This window comes from Octodon degus, unplaced genomic scaffold (assembly GCF_000260255.1).
Source record: "Octodon degus isolate 3935 unplaced genomic scaffold, OctDeg1.0 scaffold00371, whole genome shotgun sequence".
NCBI classification, from domain to species: Eukaryota; Metazoa; Chordata; class Mammalia; order Rodentia; family Octodontidae; genus Octodon; species Octodon degus.
In genome coordinates, this window is record NW_004524947.1 from 168,537 (window position 1) to 189,866 (window position 21,330).

The 21,330-nt window shown below is 34.8% G+C and overlaps 1 pseudogene; it reads right to left on the minus strand.

Moving 5' to 3' along the window:
• Positions 1 to 17,904: 17,904 nt before the first annotated feature.
• Positions 17,905 to 18,309, minus strand: LOC111814590 (annotated as a pseudogene).
• Positions 18,310 to 21,330: the final 3,021 nt, after the last annotated feature.

The following is a 21,330-nucleotide window of genomic DNA, read 5'->3' on the forward strand; positions in this document are numbered from 1 at the left end:
TATATATATATATATATATATATATTTACTGGTACTGGGTGATCAGATTGCAGACCTTGTGATTGCCAGGAAGGCGCTTAAGTTGTGGAGCTATCACCCTGGGCCTAAATTTACTGATTTGCATATACTGAACTATCTCTGCATTCCTGGGATGGATCCTACCTGGTTGTGGCGTATAATCTTCAAAATTAATTGCTGCATTTCATTTTCTGTATCTTATTGAGGATTTTTGCATTTACCTACATTGAAGAAATTCGGATACAGTTCTATTTTTCTGGTTAAATAGTTCTCTAGTATTGGTATCAAAATAATGCAGACTCCACAGATGAGTACAGGAGGCTTGTTTCCTTTTCAATTTCATTAAACAACATGTGAAGTATTATCATCAGATCTTCTCTAAGCCAATTGTAGAACTTAACGCAGGATTCATCAGGACCTAGGCTTTTCTTTGTCTGTTGATATTTTAATTATTACTTCAGTTTCTTGGAATGATAAATTGGCTTATTTATAAATTTAATTCTTCTTGATTCATCTTTTGTAATTCATATATATCTAGAAATCTGTCCATTCTGTTTTCCATATTCCTAGAGTGTACTTGCTTTAAGTAGATATTGACACTCTTCTCGATTTTTGCACTCCTGTTTCCAAACTTAGTCTTTACTTTTTATTATTATTAATTTTATTGAGAAAAAATAACAATGAGGCAGTTTCAAAACCAATAAGTAGGAGAGTTTAAATAATTAATACATTGCATATTTTTGTCATCATAGTGGTTATTCATAGTACAAGAGGCAGACATGATATTCCGTCCAAACTGTATTAGTACAAATATTTCTACCCATTGAATTAAGAGAAAGTAGCTGTATATCTATCCTAAATATTTTGTATATATAGGTACAAAATGGTCTTTCAATTATATCCACTTTCTTGTTTAGTTTTGTCAGAGATGGGTATTCCATTGTCATTTACATATTGTAGGTGCGTGAATTCAGCAAAATAATACAATATAGTTCAGTAGTTCATCATATTAGTGGATTATCTGCATGACTGGAAATGCAAGAAGTCGTTGACTTGAGCCTTTTATAGCTCAGCATATTAATATTGCTTTACATTTTATACTTCGTTCTTATACTTTTCTGCTGGATGGTTAAGACCAAGATAAAGCAAGACCTATATAACAAGAAATGTAACTTTTGTATCTGACAAAGTCAGTCAAATCACCTCAGGATTTAACCTGAAACCCTGTACTGCAATTTGTAGATCATTTGTCAGGGTAAGCTATGTTGATGAGTCACGGCCATTGCTTGACAAATTTGCTTCCTGTGAAAGCCGGAAACAAAGTTTTCTCTTGAGGTGACTCTCCTTAGGCACACTATACATCGTCAGTCACTTTCCTCTGTGGCCCAATAATCTCCTTGATCAGAAAATTTTGGACATCACTGAGTTACAGTACAGGTTCACTTATGTCCTGTGTCCTCCCTGACCTGGAAAGCCTAGGGCAAAAATGATGGCTATTCTTGAAGTTCTTCATTTTATCTCATTTTTGGCCTGAAATCCTAAGTTTTTAACCCTCCAGAAGAGAAGCTTAATGATGTTATTACCCTATAACCTAAGTTGAACCACAATATGTGTCTGAATATCAAACATCTTAGACATAATATGAAACAGGCTTTTTTCACCAAGTATTGATATGATATACTTTAAATCCCTACAGAATGTGAAGAAAAAAAGGAAAAAAGTAAAACATAAAAATATTTCTTATAGGTTCCAGGGAGATGGCTCAGTAGAATAAGTGCTTCCCTGGCAAGCGCAAGGGCCTGAGTTCAATCCCTGGTTCCACCAAAAAAAAAAATATATTTCTTATAAATGAGAATAAACCATTAAATATTTTTACACAGATATTTGGAAATCTAACCATATATAGCATTGTAGCAGGACAGACCTATGCCATTTTTTTGTCTGTTTCCATTTCTTACCTGTTTTAAAACAAACATTTACTTGAAAAAATATATAGCAGTGATTGATATGATATGACAAGCAGTACATATTTAGAAGACCATGGTGACAGTCATTCCACACATTACTCTCGTATTACACATTGCTATCTTCCGTGCAGTTGCTTAGTTCCTAGATATCAGCGTATATAGTTAGTCAGGGTGAGAGTTCTACCAATGAAGTGCTAGTGTGAAATAATCTTAGGAGCTTCTTGATGGAGTTTTTTGTGTCTTCCAAGTAAAGTATCATGTCATCTGCAAATAATGATAGGTGAACTTCTTCTTCACATGGTCTTATTCCTTTTGTTTCTCTCTCTTGCCTAATGGTTCCTGATAATGACTCCAAAACTATCTTCAATAGGAATAGTAATAGAGAACATCCTGGTCTTCCACCTGATCTGAGAGCAAAATATTTCCCTTTTCCCCATTTAGAATTATGTTAGCAGTTGTGTTGTCATAAAAAGCTTTTATCACATAGGTATAGGACATCTATTGCAATTTTCTGTAGGACTTTGAACAAGAATGAGTGTTGAACTTTGTTGAAAGCCTTTTCTGCTTCAATTGAGATGATCATATGGTGTTTAAAATTAGTTTTTTTGATATAGTGTTTTACATTTATATATTTGAGCATGTTGAACATTCTTGAATCCCAGAGATGAATCCAACCTGGTCATGGTGTATAATCTTAATGATATACTATATTTTATTTGTTAGGATTTTATAGAGAATTTTTGCATCTATGCTCATGAGGGAGATTGGGCTGTATTAATCTTTTTTGTAAATTAATTTTGTTGAGAAACAAACAGAAATCAGTTTCAAAACCGATTAGTAGGAGTGTTTCAATTATTAATGTATTGCATATCATTGGCTTCAGGGCGGCTTTTCACAGTACAAGAGGCAGACATGATATCCTATTCAAATTGCATTAATATAAATATTTCTACTCATTGAATTAAGAAAGTAGATGTACACCTATTCTAAATATTTTGTATATGAAGATACAAAATGATCCTTCACTTGCATCACATTTTTCTGATTAGTTTTGTCGGAGATGGGTATTCCGTTGCCATTTAAATATTGTAAAAGGGTGAATTCTGCAAAATATTCCAATATAGTAGAGTAGTCCATAAGACTAGTGGGTTGGCTGTAGGACTGGCACTGTCATAAGTTGTTAACATGAGCCCTTTATAGCTCAGCATATTAATATTGCTTTACTTTTTATACCTATTTTTTATAATTTTCTACTAGATGGTTAAGACCAAGATAAAGCAAGACCTATATAACAAGAAATGTAACTTTTGTATATGACAAGGTCAGTCAAATACCCTCAGTATTTTTCCTGAAATGCTGTACCCCAGTTTGTAGATCCTTTGTCAGTGTCAGCCATGCAGATGAGTCTCAGTGATTGCTTGACCAATTTGCTCTCTGTGAAAGCCTGAGAGAATGTTTTCTGTTGAGGTGACTCTCCTTAGGCACACTGTATATTGTTGATCACTTTCCTCTGTGGTCCCATGATGTCCATGTTCAGAAAATTTGGAACAACACTCAGTTACACGTGTTAAAATACAGTATCATTTATGTCCTGTGTCCTCCCTGACCTGGAAAGGCTAGGGCCAAAATTATGGCTATCCTTGCAAACCTTCTTTTCCTCTAATTTTCAGTCTGCAACCTTAAACAGTTAACTTTCCAAAAGAGAAGTTTAATGATATTATTTCCCTATAATGTAAGCAGTTAAGCTGAACCTTACTATTTCTGTGAACATCAGACATCTTAGTCATAGAGTGGAACAGATATTTTCCAACAAGTAATGATATGTTAAACTTTAAAACCTAGCAGAATATGAAGATATAAAAGAGAAAAACTAGAAAAAATATTTTTAAAAATGCAAATAAACCATTGTGTATTTTTCCTCAGAAATTTAGAAATGTAACCATATACAGCATTGTAGCAGGACAGTCCTGTGCCATTTTTCTCTAGTCTCCTGTTTTCATTTATTACCCTTTTTTAAAACGAACATTTACTTGAGAGACAGTATAGCAGTGATTGATATGATATGACAAGAAGTATGTATTTAGAAGACAAGAATGATAGGCATTCCAAGCATGACCCTGTTATTACACATTGCTATCTTAAATGTAGTTGCTTAGTTCCCAGGTGTCAGCATATATAGTTAGTCAGGGTGAGAATTTTATCAGGGAACTACTAGTGGGAATTAATTATTTTATTTTTTTCTGTGTTAAAAATTGTATAGAGAAAAATTTCAATGACAAAGATTCAAAACGAATTAGTAGGAGAGATTCAAAAATGAATACATTGCATGTCATTGTCTTCTAGTGGTTTTTCACAGGGCAAGGTGTAGATAAGATATCCCATAAACAAACAGTATTATATCAACTCATTTTTTCAATGAATTAAGAGAAAGTAGCTATATATCTATCCTAAATATTTTGAATATACTGATACAAAATGGCCCTTCATTTGGATCTCCTTTTTTTTTTAGTTTTGCTAGAGAAGAGAATTCAATTGTCATTTATATATTGTAGGTGTGTGAATTTAGCAAAATATTCCCATATAGTCCGGTAGTCCATAATAGTAGTAGCTGTTCCATAGGGCTCATAATGCTAAAAGTTGTTGACTTAAGCCTTTTATTGCTCAGCATATTTATATGGTTGTACACTTTATTTTTAATAATTTTGTGGAGAAAAACAGCAATGAGACAGTTTCAGCCATGTGAAAGAGTCGAGGCCATTGCTTGACGAATTCGCTCTCTGTGAAAGCCTAAGAGTATGTTTTCTCTCCAAGAAACTCTCCATAAACACACTCAACATCATTGATCACATTCCTCTGTGGCCCCATAATCTCCTTGATCAGAAAGTTTGGGACAGAACTCAGTTACATGATATTACAGTATAGGTTCTGCTATATCCTGAGTCTTCACTGACCTTGAAAGGCTAGGGCCAAATTGATGGTTGAACTTGCAGCCCTTCTTTTTCTCTAACTTTTTGGTCTGAAAACATAGGTTGTTAAACCTCCAGAAGAGAAGCTTATCATTACTGTACAACATATGCAGTTGGGTTTAACCTCACTATCTCCCTGAATATCAAACATCTTAGGTATAACATGGAACAGGAATTTTCCATCAAGTATTGAGATGTTAAATTTTAAGTCCCTACAGAACATTATGAAAAAAATTAAAAATATTTTAAAAATATGATTAAACCATTACATATTTTTACACAGAGATTTAGATATTTAACCACATACAGCATTGTAGCAGGACAGTCCTGTGATACTTTCTTCTTGTCTCTATATTTTATTTAACCTTTTTTTAACAAACACGAAAAACATTTACTTGAGATAGAGTACGGCAATAATTGGTTTGTCATGACAAGCAGTACATATTTAGAAGAAGTGAATGACAGGCATTCGAATCATGACCATACTATTACACATTGCTATCTTCAGTGCAGTTGCTTAGTTCACAGGTATCAGCATATATAGTTAGGGTGAGAATCCTAAAAATTAACTGCTAGTGTCAAAAACGTGCTGATGCTTCTCAGGTTCATTGCCTTACCCATCTTGTGCATATAAATGTATGACTTTGCCCCTGTCATGTTTCCTAGGTTTTCTCCTTGCCCTCTCTTCATAGTCTAATCCTCAAGTTCTCACATTCCTTTTAATTGTGTTATAACTTTCTATTACTATTTTTTCTTTAGAGTATTTTTTTTACCAAGGAGTATATATGATATTTAGACTTGTGTGTCTGGTTTATTTCACTTATGATTATATCTTCAAGTGGCATCCACATAAATGTAAATGCTTCAGGTTTATCATTATTTATAGCTCAGTAATACTCCATTGTATAAAAATATTATATCTTTTTCTTCCATTTTTTCAGGTGATGGGCATCTTGGTTGTTTCCAAGATTTGGATATCACAAATTGTGCTGCTATAAACCTAGGTACACATACATCTCTATGATATGACATTTTCAGTTCCTCCAGGAAAATTCCGAGTAGGAGGACAGCTGGCTTGATGGAATTTCCAGTTCTAGTTTTCTAAGGAGTCTCCACAATGATTGCCATAGCAGTTGCACCAGTCTACATTCCCACCAGCAGTGGAGAAGTGATCCTTTTTCCCCATAGCCTCTGCAATATTTGTTGTTGCTTGATTTCTTTATGATAGCCATTCTATCTGGTGTGATGGTATTTCAATACTGTTCTAATTTTTACTTAAAAGATTGAAGCTAGTGATATGGAGTATTTTTTCATACATTTATCCACTTCTTTAATTTTGTGCTCTGAGAAGTGTGTGTTCATCTTGGATGCCCATTTCTGGATTAGGTCTTTTAATTTTAGGGCCCTAAAGGTTTTTAGTTCTTTATGAATTCTAGAGAGCAGACATTTATCTGAGTGCTTATTAGTTAGATTTTTTCCAAATTTGTGGGTTATTACTTCACATTCTAGGTAATATCTTTTGATGTGCAAAAATGTCTGAATAAGAGGTCATCCCAGTTATTAATTCTTTCAAGTATTTCCAATGAAATTTGATTTTTTTCGTGAATGCTTTGCCTGCCCCTATGACTTCAAGAGTTTCTCCTTCTTTCTCTTCCAGTGGATTTAGTGTTTCCATTTTAGTGTTTGGATCTTTAATCTGTTTTAACTTTTGCTTAGTGCATGGTGATAGACCTGGGTCAAATTTAGTTTTCAGCATCTAGAGAGCCTGTTTTTCCATCATTTGTTAAAGAAGTTATCTTTCTTCCAATAAGCATGTTGGGCCTTTTGATGAAGCCATGTGACTGAGTGTGTTCATAGAGGCCTCTGGAGCTTCTAATCTACTCCATTGATCCTCAGGTCTATCTTGTTGTCAGTACCATGCTGATTTCATCGATTTCATCACAGTAGCTTTGTAGTATAATTTTAAGGAAGGAATTATAATATCTCCTGCATTTTCTTTGCTGCTAATGATTGCCCTTGCTATTCTACATAGTTTCTGGTTCCAAATAAATTTTAGAAACTATTTCTTTAGGTATGGGAGGTATTTTGGTGGTAGTTTGATAGGGATTGCATTAAATCTGTACCAAAATTTTGGGAGTATGATCATCTTCCCAATGTTCATTCTTCCTATCCAGGAGCATGCAATATGCTTCCATTTTCTGTAATCATCTATGATCACATTTAGATTGCTATAATTTTCCTTGAAAAGATTTTTGACTTCCTTAGTTAGACGAATTCCAAAGTATTTCATTTTCAGCTGTCCTACTGTAAAATGTATTGTTTCTCTAATTTCTTTCTTACTGTGTTTGTTATCTGTGTAGAGGAATACTAATGCCTTTTCCAGTATTGATTTTGCCTACTGCTATGCTACTGAATTTGTGTATCAATTCTAGTAGCTTCTTGTTGGAGTTTTTTGGTTCTTCCAAGGAAAGTGTCATGTCATCTTCAAATAATGACAGTTTAAATTCTTCTTTACCTATTCTTATTCCTTTTATTTCTCTCTCTTTTCTAATGGCTTTAGCTAATAATTGCAGAAATGTATTGAATAGGAGGGGTGATAGAGGACATCCTGGTCTTGTACAAGATCTGAAAGTAAAAGATTTCTTTTTCCTTATTTAGAATTAAGCTTTCATTTTTCATAGATGGCTTTTATCAGATTGAAGTTGAGGCAATGCATTCTAATTTTTTGTAGGACTTTGTCAAAAGCCTTTTCTGTATCAATTGTGAAGATCATGTGGTTTTCAAATATCCCTCTATTGATACAGTATATTATATTTATACATTTGTGCATATTGAATCTTCCTTGCATCCCTGGGATAAATCCTACCTGGTCATGGTGTATGACTTTCTTGATGATTTGATGTATTCTATTTGCTTGGATTTTGTTGAGGATTTTTGCATCTATGATACTCAGGGCGATTGGAGTGTATTTCCCTTTTATTAGTTGCATCTTTCCCTGGTTTTGGTATCATTATAATACTTGCCTCCAGAAATGTTTTTGGGAGGATTGCTTCCTTTTCAACTTCTTTGAAGATTTTGAGGAGTGTATTTTCCATAAATTTCTTGTAGAATTCAGCTTTTAATCCATCAGGATCTGCACTTTTCTTTGTCAGTAGGTTTTTTTTTTTTATTACATTTCATTTTTCATTGGCTGTCATTCGGTTATTGAGAGTTGTTATATACTTGATTCAGTTTTAATAATTTGCACCTTTCTAGGAATCTCTCCATTTTTTCTTTGTCTTCGACTTTGTGAGAATAAAGGCTTCCAAAGTAGCTATTGACAATCTTCTGAATTTCCCCTGGTTCTTGGTGATTACACCCTTTGCATTCCTTATTGCTTGTATTTGATTTTTTTTCTTTCCCCTTTTTGAAGAGTTTACCTAGGGGCTTATCAATTTTATTTTATTTATTTATTTATTTATTTATTTATTTATTTTTTTGTGGAACCTGGGATTGAACTCAGGTCCTAGCGCTTGCCAGGGAAGCACTTATTCCACTGAGCCATCTCCCCAGCTCCCTCTTATCAATTTTATTTAATCTTCCAAAGAACTAGCTTTTTGTTTCGTTAATTTTTGAATTATTTTTCTCATCTCAATTGAATTAATTTCTGCTCTAATCATTATGATTTTTTCCCATCTTTGAGCTCAGTGTCTGATTTGCTCTTCCTTGTCTAAATGTTGGAGATGTAGCATTAGGTTGTTTATTTGTTCCCGTTCTGTTTTCCTGATTTGTGAGTTCACAGCTATAAATTTCCCTCTCAGAATGACTTCCATCACATCCCATGTATTCTGAAAAGTTGTGGTTGAAATTTCATTGAATTGAAGATATTGTTGAATTTCTTATTTAATTTCATTAGTGACTCATTGCTTGCTGAGTAGGGTGCTGTTTAATTTCCATGTATTTATGGAGTTATTCCATTTTCTTGTCTTGTTTATTTTCAGTTTCATTGTACTGTGGTCAGTTAATAATTCTTGGGGCAATTTCTGTTTTCTTGCATATACTTATGCGTGACTTATGGAGTAGTATGTGTTTTATTTTAGAGAATGACCCATGTGAGCTGAAATAATTGTGTATTGTGATATTCTCGTGTGGAATACTCTGTATATGTCCACTAAGTCCATTTGTTCCAATTCTGGTTCAGTTCTGCTACTTACTTGGTAATTTTTTTCTGCTTGACTTTTTTTTTGGATGGGGAGAGAGTCATGTTAAGGTCTCCTGTTAAAATTGTGGCATTGAATAATAGATTTTTCATGTCTATTAAGATTTGTATTAAAGAATTGCCTGCTCCCATTTTTGGTGCATACACATCTATGAATGTTAATTCTTCCTCCTCATTTTCCCCCTAACCAACTTGTAGTGGCCTTCTTCATTCCCTTGGATCATTCTTTGTTTGAAATTGAGACTGTCTGTGACCAGGACTGGTACCCCTGATTTTACCTGATGTCCTGGGACCTGTAGTATTGTTTTCCATCCTTTGACTTTCAGCCTACGAATTTATTTATGAGTTAATTGTGTTTCTTGTATGTAGCATATTGTTGGATATTGCTTCCTAAACCACTGCACCAGTCTAGTTCTTTTAATTAATACATTGAGTCCATTTGCATTGATGCTTTTAAATGAGATGTATTGACTTTTGATTGACATGTTATTTACCTGCTGTTGCATTCCTCCTTTTCTCCTATGTTTTTTCCCCCTATTTGTTGTTCTATTTCCATTCTCACTCCTGGATTTGTGGTTATTTTGGTCCCTCTCTAGGATATCTTTTGTAGTCTGTGTAGGGTTGGCTTTGTCAACATGAAATTCTTTAGTTGTTCCTTGTCATGGAAGTATTTCACTTCTCCATCAAACTTGAAAGAGAGTTTTGCAGGATATAGCAGTCTTGGCTGGAATTTGTTTTCTTGGAAGAGTTGATGTACTTTACTCCAATGTTCTTATTAACTTGATGGTTTATAAAGTGAAATATACCATTATTCTAATGGGTTTTCCCTTAAATATAATCTGTCTCTTTTCTCATAGGTTTTATTATGCTGTTCTTGTTCTCGATTCCTGTGGTCTTCATTGTTGTATGCCTTGGTTCGGTTTTATTTGGGTTGATGATATTTGGAGTTCTGTATACTTTGGTTACCTTAATGTCAGATTTTTCCCCATTTTTCAGTTTTAGCTTATTTGTTTTACCTCTTACTTTCACATTGATGCCTATTGATTTCACATTATTTATCTTTGCATCATTTTAAAGGTGCTGAATTATTTTTTCTTCCAACCTAGTTGTTTTTAAGAGCTGTTTTCTTGACTTTTCACTATGTACAATGGTGTCTTTAAGAGCTGCAACTCTGTCTTCACTTTCATTCAAACAGCTTTGCCAGCTTGTGATCGAGGTTTTAATTTCCTGTATATCTCTTTGAATCTGCTTCGTGCATTGTATTTCTTTCCTATATCTCTCATTCAAGGTTTCCATCATTTTCGTATTCTTCTCTATGTTTTTATGTCTTCTTTAGAATAAGCTCTTTGCAATTCTTTCATTATAGTTATTATTTCTTTTTTTATTTCAGAGATGTTTTCTGGTCTCATTCCTTCTGTATATTTCTGCAGTTGTTTCTTTACTTCAAGGCTATTATTTTAGATGTGTGATTTCCAATTTTTTCTATGCTAGTGTCTGATACATTTGTTCTGGGTGGTTTCACTGCATAAGAATGCATTTTGCTCCTTCTGTTTATCATTTTATATAGCGCTGTCTTCTGACCTTTGGTGTAGTGCTTTGGTGCTGTTATTACCTGAACTCCTACTGATGTTCTTACCTAAGAGAGATTATGTAGTTAAGGCAGGTACAGTTTTGTATTTACAGAACCACAATTAAGAATACTAATAATGTGCAGTGATATTTATCAGTTACAAACTTTTACAACTAAAGGGTTTTGATTTTATACCATAAGGGCAAACATTATATCTGTGTAGTTTAGCTGATATTAAACTGGGAATTTACATTTAAAATAGTTCTCCTAATTTCTGTCTGACCACATCCCCTTGATGTACATGGGGTCTTCCAGGCAGCTTTGTTCACTCTAGGTACCTGTTGTATGCTCTCTCATTCAAGAGAGAAAGAGACAGGATGCTGTCATAGATCAGGGTCTAGTAAAGTGTCTCAACTTACTATGTCCAGATCTACCAATTTCAAACTCCCCTAGATATACCTGGTTTGTGTCGGGCTGCTGTGCTCAGTTTCTTCTTGCTGTAACATGCTGGGCTTGGTCTCTGGTTGGAAAGGGATCCAGCGAGTGTGCGGAAGGTAACCCACACACCATGCCTGGGCTCTGGTTGGAAAAGGAAACTGGCAAGCACAGAGAATGTTCCACACACACACCGGGACTTGGCTCTCACTGGAAAATGAAAGATGTGCTAATAATTTTAATGTTAATAAATCCACTTATAATATCCTACTTCAATGTATTAGAGGAAGAGGTACAAATGGATCATCTGGGCCTTTCAATGAAGTCCTTACAGTACCTCTATTGAGGTTGTAGTACTTTAAATATTCCTTGCTGTAATATCTGAGGGAAAATCTCTTTTCAAAGTTACTCTGTTGTTGATCAAACATATTTCCTTGCATTTGTTTGTTGAGGTCATATCTCCTTCATGATGGTCATTAAGGTTCAGTCTTACTTCCAGAGTCTGACCACATGTTTTCTTTTGTTTTCCACTACTATAATTGTAATGGGAAAACTTAGTATCTAACTGTCTCAAGTATGCAGGTCAAATTGACAAAAAATACACAAAGAAATATCAGACCTGAACCAAATCCTTTTACAAATGGTCTTAGTAGGGCCAGGGAGATGGCTCAATAGAATAAGTGCTTGCCTGGCAAGCTCAAGAGCCTGAGTTCAATCCCTGGTTCCACGAAAACAAAACAAAACAAAATGGACTTAGTAGCTATCTAAAGAGAGTTCCAGCACAGAAGAAGGGAATATACATTTTTCACAGCTGCACACAGGACTTTCTCAAAAATAGACAATAGTCTTCTCATACTTCAAATCATTCTGATTTCTGTGTCTTGTCATCTTGAGTCTAGCCATACACTTAATCATTTCTTCAGTCTCTGCTGTCATTTAACAACATATTCAGTTTCTTGAAGTTAGCATATGAACAATTTTGAAGACCAAACCACCTATTCGAATACTTTAAATTAACTAACAGGAGGAGAAAATAACCCATTATATTTTTCTTCTCTTAACTAATTTTTATATTTTATGTAGAGACAAACCTACTTTCACATTTTTTAATATATATTCTATATACCACTACACATCTGAATCTAAAATATGCATTGTTTTCCTAGAGAAGCCCTAAGAAATTACCACAAATTTAACAGTCTAGATGGGTAGAAAGGAAGATGACTGATATCAATCAGTGGAAAGCAAGGCCATGATTAACTTGCTCTGTCTTTGCCAGAATTAGAGTTTTAACTTTTTATTTTTAATTAATTAAATAATTCAACAAATCTTATTGAGTGCCTTCCATACACTTGTCATTCAGATGAAAAGGGAACAGCTATTGAATGTTGATAGTAATTTTGAGGAAATGATAGGTTTCTAATGAAGAATAAATTCACCAAAATCTGAGATTCATGAAACTCAGGGTCTAGTCTTTTATTTAAAAAATGAATCATTAAAACAAAATGAATTAGGCAGTTATTTGAGTCTGTCTTTGTGTAAGTTAAATTGCATTAACAAAAGTTTATCAGAAGAAAACCCTAATTTTTGAAATAACAGCTTATATAGAAATAATTAAGTAATAATCAAATTATTTTGAAAACTTCCACTGTTATCAGTTAGTCTGTTTCTAAAAGTGGCTCACCAGCTAAACATCACCAGGTTCTAAACTGCTTACATCTCTCTCAGGAGTTAGAGTCTAGGTTGTTCTCATCTTAAGCAAAGAATGGAACAAAATGAGGGAAAAGCATTGTCCAAGTTTTTAAGAAAGTAAAAGTGGCTGGGGAGATGGCTCAGTGGAATAAACACTTCCCTGGCAAGTGCAAGGGCCTGAGTTCAATCCCGGGTTCTGAAAAAAAAAAAAAAAGTAAAAGTGAAACATGGTGGAGAAACTGAATCTACAGAATGAGTTTGTAAGAATAAAACAGGAAAAATCAAGAAAAAAGAACACCCTGAAGAAAGCAGAGTAGGCTGTCATGCGAAAAAAAATCATGATAGCAAAATCTTTTGTACATCTGTGTTCTTTATATTGTCAAAATCTTGAAGAAAGTCACAAGAATTTATACATACATGTTATGAGAGGTAGTGTTATGGTCCTTTGCCTCAGGCTGACATCAGATCTAGGCCATTGTATTGAAAACCTGCTCAAGTTTTCTTGAGAAGTCCGCATGGAAGGCTTTGGGAACTGTCTTGTGCACCTTTTAGAGGATCTTTGTTTTTAGTTTTGATTTGGTTTTCTAGCAGTCCACAAAAGTTAATTAGAAAAATGCAGGGTGGATAGGAATGTAAGAAACTGGCTCTTCATGGAAAACTTGAGCTGAACAAAGGTAGAAAAAGGATAAAAACAAAACTAAAATGCATACTTTATCTAAGAAATGTTTCATGAATTAAATATTATACTAATATGTCAGAAACTCTTACAAGGACTTAGTCTCCTTAGTTGCAGAACAAATAAAGGAGTCAGTGCTGTTTGTTTGGTTAGTAGTCCATATAAGTATAATTGTTCAACCTTTTTATCCCTCAGTACTGTTAAAAGCAAATGGCTGTCATCTGTATTTAATGTTTCAGTAACAGTTTGCTTTATTTACTTATTTATTTGGTATTGGGTCTTACTACATGGCTCAGACTCATAGTGATCCTCCTATCTAAGCCTCCCCAGTTCTGGGATTGCCAACTTGCACCTATATGCCCAGTTTTGGTGGCCTGCACAGTGCACCCATGGTTCCAGAGCCTGCACAGCATGCAGTACTGGGTGTCAAACCCGAGTCCTTGCACTTGCAGCACAGGCGCTTAGGCTACTGAGCTATCACCCTATTCTAGTAACAACTTTCTGATATTGAATTCTATGTAATGATACCTTTTCATATGACAAAAATCACTAATGCACTGTTTAAGAACATAATTTCTTAAAATAGGTTATTATGTTTTAGTTGTAGTGCCTCATTTCAATATTTGCAGATTTTTAAAATTATTGATAGATACATTTGATTTAAATTATGATTCCAAACCATCTGTGAGCAATTGGGAAATTTACTTGGCATCTCTGTGCCTCAGGTTTCCAATCTGTAGAGGATTACATGGCATCTAAAAGGTAAATAAAATAGTACCTAGCACATAGTAAACTCTAGGGAATTATTAATATTATAGATTACAGCAATAAGATTCAGTAGTTTAAGTCTTTATGACACAATTTGTTGGAGATGCCTGAATATCACATTATGAGAAAATGTGGCATCCACAGAACCTATCACGAAATTTAGTCCCAACTCCTTTGGGCTTTAGAAGATACTTAAAGAAAGAGACTATGTGTGTGCATGTGTGTGTGTGTGTGTGAGAGAGAGAGAGAGAGAGAGAGAGAGAGAGAGAGAGAGAGAGAAATAGTCAGCTTGATGGTCCTGGATCTAGGTTTTCAGGCTTCCACCTTAATCAGGGGCACTGGTAAGGGTGATATACAAAATTACTGTGTGTGTGTATGTGTGTGTGTGTGTGTGAGAGAGAGAGAGAGAGAGAGAGAGAGAGAGAGAGAGAGAGAGAGAGAGAGAAATAGACAGACAGAGACAGGCAGAAGTTTCCAATAAGGTTCAATGGAAGACAAACATTATAAAAGCAGTAATTTTGTCCTGTTATGCATTGTTGATGTATCCCAAGCTCCTACAAGAGTTTGTGGTACAATCTTGACATAGTGTTGTATGGTTGTAATCACAGTACTGGAAAGGTTGTGGGAGGAGGATTGCCACAAGTTCCAGGATAGCCATGGTTATACAGTGATTTCCAGGTCAGCGTAAACTGCAGTGTGACCCTTTAAATAAAGCAAAACTTTCTTGTACAAAATAGATACATAACCAAATATTTTTTGCATGAATACTATTTTTTAAAATTTCTCTTTCTCCTCTTTGCATGAATAATCTTACAAGCAGTTCTAATTACCATCTCAATTTCATCACTCCTCCAGCATAGTATTAAATATTTTGGTTGGAAGACAGAGGCTGGGGATACAGCTCAGTGGCTCAAGTGCCTGCCTGGCAAGCACAAGGTCCTTAGTTCAAGTCCTGTTACCAAAAGGGGGGGAAACAATAAAGAGACTGATTTGAGTAAAGATAATCATTAACATTCACTCAGAATCCTAAAAGAGGACCAGTGAGATAGCTCAGCAGACTAAGCATTTGATTAGGCAAGTGCAGGGAGCAGGATTCAATCCCTGGCACCACATGCCAGGCCAGCCCTGCTCCCAGGGGTGCTGATCCATCAACTGAGTCCGGACATGGTGGTGCACACTTGTAATCCCGGCACTAGGAGGGTGAAAAAAGGATGAACACCATGAGTCTCAGATGTCTACTGAATCCCCATACCAAAAAAATATCCTAAGACATATCAAATGCTTTCTTTAAAAAGTAATTTTATTGAGAAACCACAATAAGACTGCTTCAAAACTGATCAGTAGGACAGTTTCAATAATAAATACATTGAACATTGTTGTCTCATTCGTTATTCATTGCACAAGATGCAGACATGATGCCCCATCCACAAACACTATTAGGACAGATCTTATTAATTGAATTAAGAAAATATAGCTGTACATATATCCTAACTATTTTGAATATGCAGATACAAAATGGTCATTCATTTGTATCCACTTTTTTGTTCAATTTTGTCAGAGAAGGGTATTCCATTGTCATTTAAATGTTTTAGGTACATGAATTCAGAAAAATATTCCAATATAGTCCAGTGGTTCATAATAGTAGTGGGTCACCTGCAGGACTGGCAATGTCAGAAGTTGTTGACCTGAGCCCTTTACAGACCAGCATAAAAACATGGATTCACCCTTTATATCTCATTTTTATAGATTTCTTCTGGATAGTTAAGACCAAGATAAAGCAAAACCTATATAACAAGAAATGTAACATTTGTATCTGATAAGGTCAGTCATGTCCCCTCAGTGTTTATCCTGAAACCCTGTACTGCACTTTGTAGATCCTCTATCTAATGTTTTTTGTTCATAACCAGGGATTGAACTGAGGGCCTTGCACTTGGCAGACAAGTGCTTATTCTACTAAGCTGTCCCCAGCTCTCAAATCCCTTTTATTTAAAAAAAAATATTTGTTAATTTTAAAGATTACAAATTAGTAATAGAAAAAAAGCAGCATTAGAAATGACACAAAATGGGGCTGGAGAGATGGCTCAGTGGTCTAAAGCACCTACTTGAAACAAGCTTGGCAAAGCACAGGGACCGCGGTTCAATCCTCCAGCACCACATGCCGGCCAGCCGCGCCCCCTGGTGGGCTGAGCTGGCCACACACACACACACACACACACACACACACACACATTAAATAAATGTTAAAAAAAAAATCTTAAAAAAAAAAAAAAGAAATGACACAAAATTTCACTAAAGAAAATAATAGGAATTTCACAATGATTGCTGCATTGCATAACGTTATCTTCAAATTAATTGTTTAGGTTACCAAATATAAACATGATAATTCATTTAAAAAATAAAACAAAACAACGACAACAGGAAAAATGTATTAAAAAATTAAAAGAAAAAAATAAGAATAAAGAGGAAAAAATTAAGCATTAACTGCTCCTTTGAAAAGACCAGTAGTGGGCCAGTGAGAAAGCTCAGCAGTCTAAAATGCCTGCTTAGGCAAGCTTAGTCAAGTACAACAACAACAGTTCGATTCCTGGCACCCCATGCTGCACTAGCCCAGCCCTCAGTGCAGGCTGAACCTATCAAAACAAATGACCAACAAAAATTAATACAATTGTCCAAATTATCTTGCATATATATATGAAAGATATATATATATATATATATGAAAAAGATATATATATATGAAAAAGATATACATATATATCATTTTATATATATATATCTTATATATATTATATATATATCATATATATATGATATATATATATGTATTTTTCTTTTCTTTCTTTTGTCCTTTTCCTCATCCCAGTTTTTCCTTCTCATTTAACAAATTCTTTCACTTTCATAGTATCTATTGTGCCATTCCAATTTTATTTACGCTTTCAGTTTCTCACACTACTGACATACAATGTTCGGTGCACATGTGAATCTGATTTATTTCACTTACCAATACAGTCTCTTGTTGCATCCATTTGTTTATAAAAGTATTGAATTTATCTTTTGTATAGCTGAGTAATACTCCATTGTGTAAAAATATCACATCTTTTATATCTGTTCCTCAGTTAAGCATTTGGGTTGTGTCCAAGATTTAGCTACAGCAAATTGGGCTAATGTAAACATGGGTGCACAAATATTGCTGTGGTATGATGATTTCAGTTCTTTTGGAAAAATATCTAGGAGAGGGATACCTGGATTGAATGGGACCTCCAATCCTAGGTTTTTGAGGAATCTCTACAGTGATTTCCATAATGGTTGCACTAATCTGCACTACCATCAAGAAGGGACAAGCATCCTTTTTTCCCCCATCACCTCTCCAGCACTTATAATTGGTTGACCTCTTATTTTCTTTTTTAAAGCTTTTGGTTCACAATCTGTGTAAGAAAATACAGAGACTCAGTGTCCACTAATAGAAGATGAGGACTTTTCTCTCAGGCCTTGTACTAAAATAATGTCACAATCTAGGTTTATAAGCTGTTGAGTAGATAGCACATTGCTCCTATCTTAGTCATTGTATGCATCAGAAAGAAACATGTTCTGGATCCACAGCATTGATGATGCCCTCAGTGGTACTGCACCACCCTGGAAAATATGCTTTCAGGTTCCTTCCCATCCCCCAAGGCAGCTGCAAATCCTTCTTTTCACCTCCCTTGGGCCAAAGCAGCCAAACATTTAAAAGTCTTTGGCTAATAGATCACCAAGTCTGCAAGTACTTTCCTGTTGATCTCCACCTGGCACTTGATTAAATTCATAATAAATAAGGAGTACTTCAGACCATGCTCCTGGGAGGCAGCTATGATTTGATTAATCCAAAGCTGTGCATGCTTCAACACCTCATAGATCAGAAAGAAGCTGTTGGTGATGAGGTTCTGCAGCCAAAATTGGGTCATGAGGAAGACTTTGGCAAAGTGTTCATGCTGTCCTTGGGCCCAGAGCACCCTATTGGTTGACTTCTTGATGATAGCCATTTTTTCTGGCACATGATGGTATCTCAGGATTTTTTGTTTTGTACTTTTTAGGGAAGGGTATACATAGTGTTCAGGGTCTCGTTACTAGATTGGACTCTTACAGATCCACCTGTTCATAGACTAACAAGAGCTGGGATTACAGACATGTGCCACCACACCCAGTCTCAAATGCTATTTCAACATGCCCTGGGGATGGGGCCAGAACAGCTTGCCCAGGGCATAATTGTTTTTACATGACCAATAATGTCAAATGTTTTTCCATATATTTACTTGTTATTGGTATTTCTTCCTCTGAGAAATGTGTATTCATATCAGATGACTATTTTTGGATTACATCTTTAAGTTTTAGAGGTCTGATTTTTTTTTCAATTCTCTGTATGTTCTACATAGGAGTCCTTTGTCTAAGGGATAGTCTGCTATAATATTTTTTTCCAATTCATGGGTCAAATCCCTTTTTATCCTAAAGCTCCCTCTTGTCTTTCTTTAATAATATGGGAGACTGAGTCTAGAGCCTTTTTCATCTTAGACAAATACTTTACTACTGAATTACATTCCCAAACTTCCTTTTTTTTTTAATATTGCAAATTGGTCATGACCATACATTTTAATGTCATTTTTTCTTTCAAAGATGAATGTGAATGACATTCTAAATTAAATTTGAATAAGAAGTAAGAGAGAGTCATTATGCAAATGTCTGCCCATTCAAAATGAACAGAACTTGAATTCATTAATTAATTGCTTTTATTCTCAATGTCCTTTGAATTTTACCATGTATTAGAATATTCTACAGGGAGTGTTGAAACACAGATTGTTGTTCTTCTGTTCACCTTAGCAGAACACTGATAATTTACCTTTTAGCAATTTCCAGGAAGCTCTTGCTTTCTGATACACAGACCATTGTCTGAACAAAACATTTGAATGCCAGCTCCATGATACACTGGGAAGTATATATCTTAAGTGTTGGGAATACACTGGTAAGTAATAATGATACTTGCCTTTATGGCACTTATGCTATATTGGGGAATAGACTGATACAAATATAATATCAAGTGGAAAATGTGCCATGAAGGGGGAAAAAGTAGATTAAGAGATAGAATGTGATAGATATGCCTTTGTAGATTAGGCCCTCATGGAATACCTGTGTGGAATGGCATCTGCTATATAACTTAATGAATAGAATTGAATGGGATAGGAGTGAAATTCCTTAAAGCATTCTGAAACTAACGAGCTCTCCTTATGATTTTAAACTATTATTTTCTGCTCCTTTATCAGACAATGATAATGGTTCTTGTATAGTGCAAAGAGTGGTCTTGAAAGGGGAGAGATATGATTTTTATTATAACAAAAAAGTTAGAAAAATGTTAGGTAATTAAATGTTCTGAAAAGACTCAAAGGCAGCAGTACTACTTATGTGATTCTTTAGCATCGTTTACAGACCTCCCTATGTGGAAAATGTATATTAGTCTAACATAGTACTTTGAAGGATAAATTTCTTCCAAACAGAATATCTATATTGATGCCTCAGTTTTTCCTTTGCATTTCATATTATTCTTTCTACCAGCAGCCCTGTTTCTGTTTCATTTTGGGATGGTGTGCAATCCACAGCCTCAATCTTTTTCTTAAAATAAATACAAGCAATCATATGTAATGCATTTAGTATAGTACTGAGAAAGATTCCTGTACTTCTTGAGGGGTAATGATGCAAATTGGGCCTAGTATAACAACTAGACTGAGACCTCATGTCATCCCTGTTATGCAGCTCAGTTTCCCTTACAAAGTGTTTATTGTAGTGAACAGGGAGATAGCTCAGTTGAATAAGCACTTGCCTGGCAAGTGTAAGGGCCTGAGTTCAATCCCTGGCTCCATTAAAAAAAAAGTCTGTATTGCATTTGGGGCTTTCTCTGAAGTAAAGGTGAATAGAATAATGATGGATGTTCTTTAAAATATTACATAAGTAATTTTTGTTCATGACCCCATTTTTTTGTGATTTGCTCCTAGGTTAAATATAATGTGTATAGGAATAACTCACATGCATGTCTGAGAAAATTAGGGGAGTATTTTGATATTTTCCCTTTGTTTATTTTTATTATGTATTTATTTACTTTTCATATTTTAGGGAAGGGTTTACAGGGAGTTCAGGGTGTCACTACTATATCAGACTCATGTTATCCATCTGTTTACAGCTTCCCAAGCACTGGTATTACAGGCGTGCACCACCATGCCCAGTCTCAGTTGCTGTTTCAGCACACCCCAGAGACAGGGCCAGCAAGGCAGGCTGGGGATTAATCTCCTGGCCTGCCCTTTCTTCCCTTTTTTTAAATGCCACCTTGGTCTTGATAATATTAGGGAGCCTTAATGGACTATCAAATCCATGTTTTATTTGCTTTGCCTCCCAACCTGATTCATTTGTTTTTAGACTATTTCCTGTTGTGATTATGCAATTGGCTTCTTATACTTGTGGCTTTTCTTGTCCTTTCCAGTATTTCTATGTGCACATAGATGCAGTTTTTTTGTCTGTTGCATTATAATTGTTCCTATATTTCTTTTGCATATGATATCACTCAGAAATTTATTCTTTTCCCCATTATGTGACGCAATTATTTAGCAACTCTTGATTGAATTGTTCCTTTCAATTTTCTCCTTAGTTTACTAACTTTTTTAAAAAAAAATTATGACTGATATTTTAAAATGCAGCCAGCTGATGTTGTCCATGCCAAGTAGGTTTTCTTAACCATGTGTAAATGAAATATGAATCATGTTTTAAAATGTAGTTATTTTGAAAACAAAATCTGTTCTACTTCATACATAACTATGCTGACATTAGGAAAATATATTTTAAAGATGACTTTGAAAGCATACTTATTATCACTAGTTGCTAGATTTTGTTTGATGAGACTTAGAATTTATATTTTTCTTTTCTTTTCATCTTTCTTTCTTCTTTCTTTCTTTCTTTCTTTCTTTCTTTCTTTCTTTCTTTCTTTCTTTTTTCTTTTCAGAATCTGGGGGTGCATTAGTTTTTAT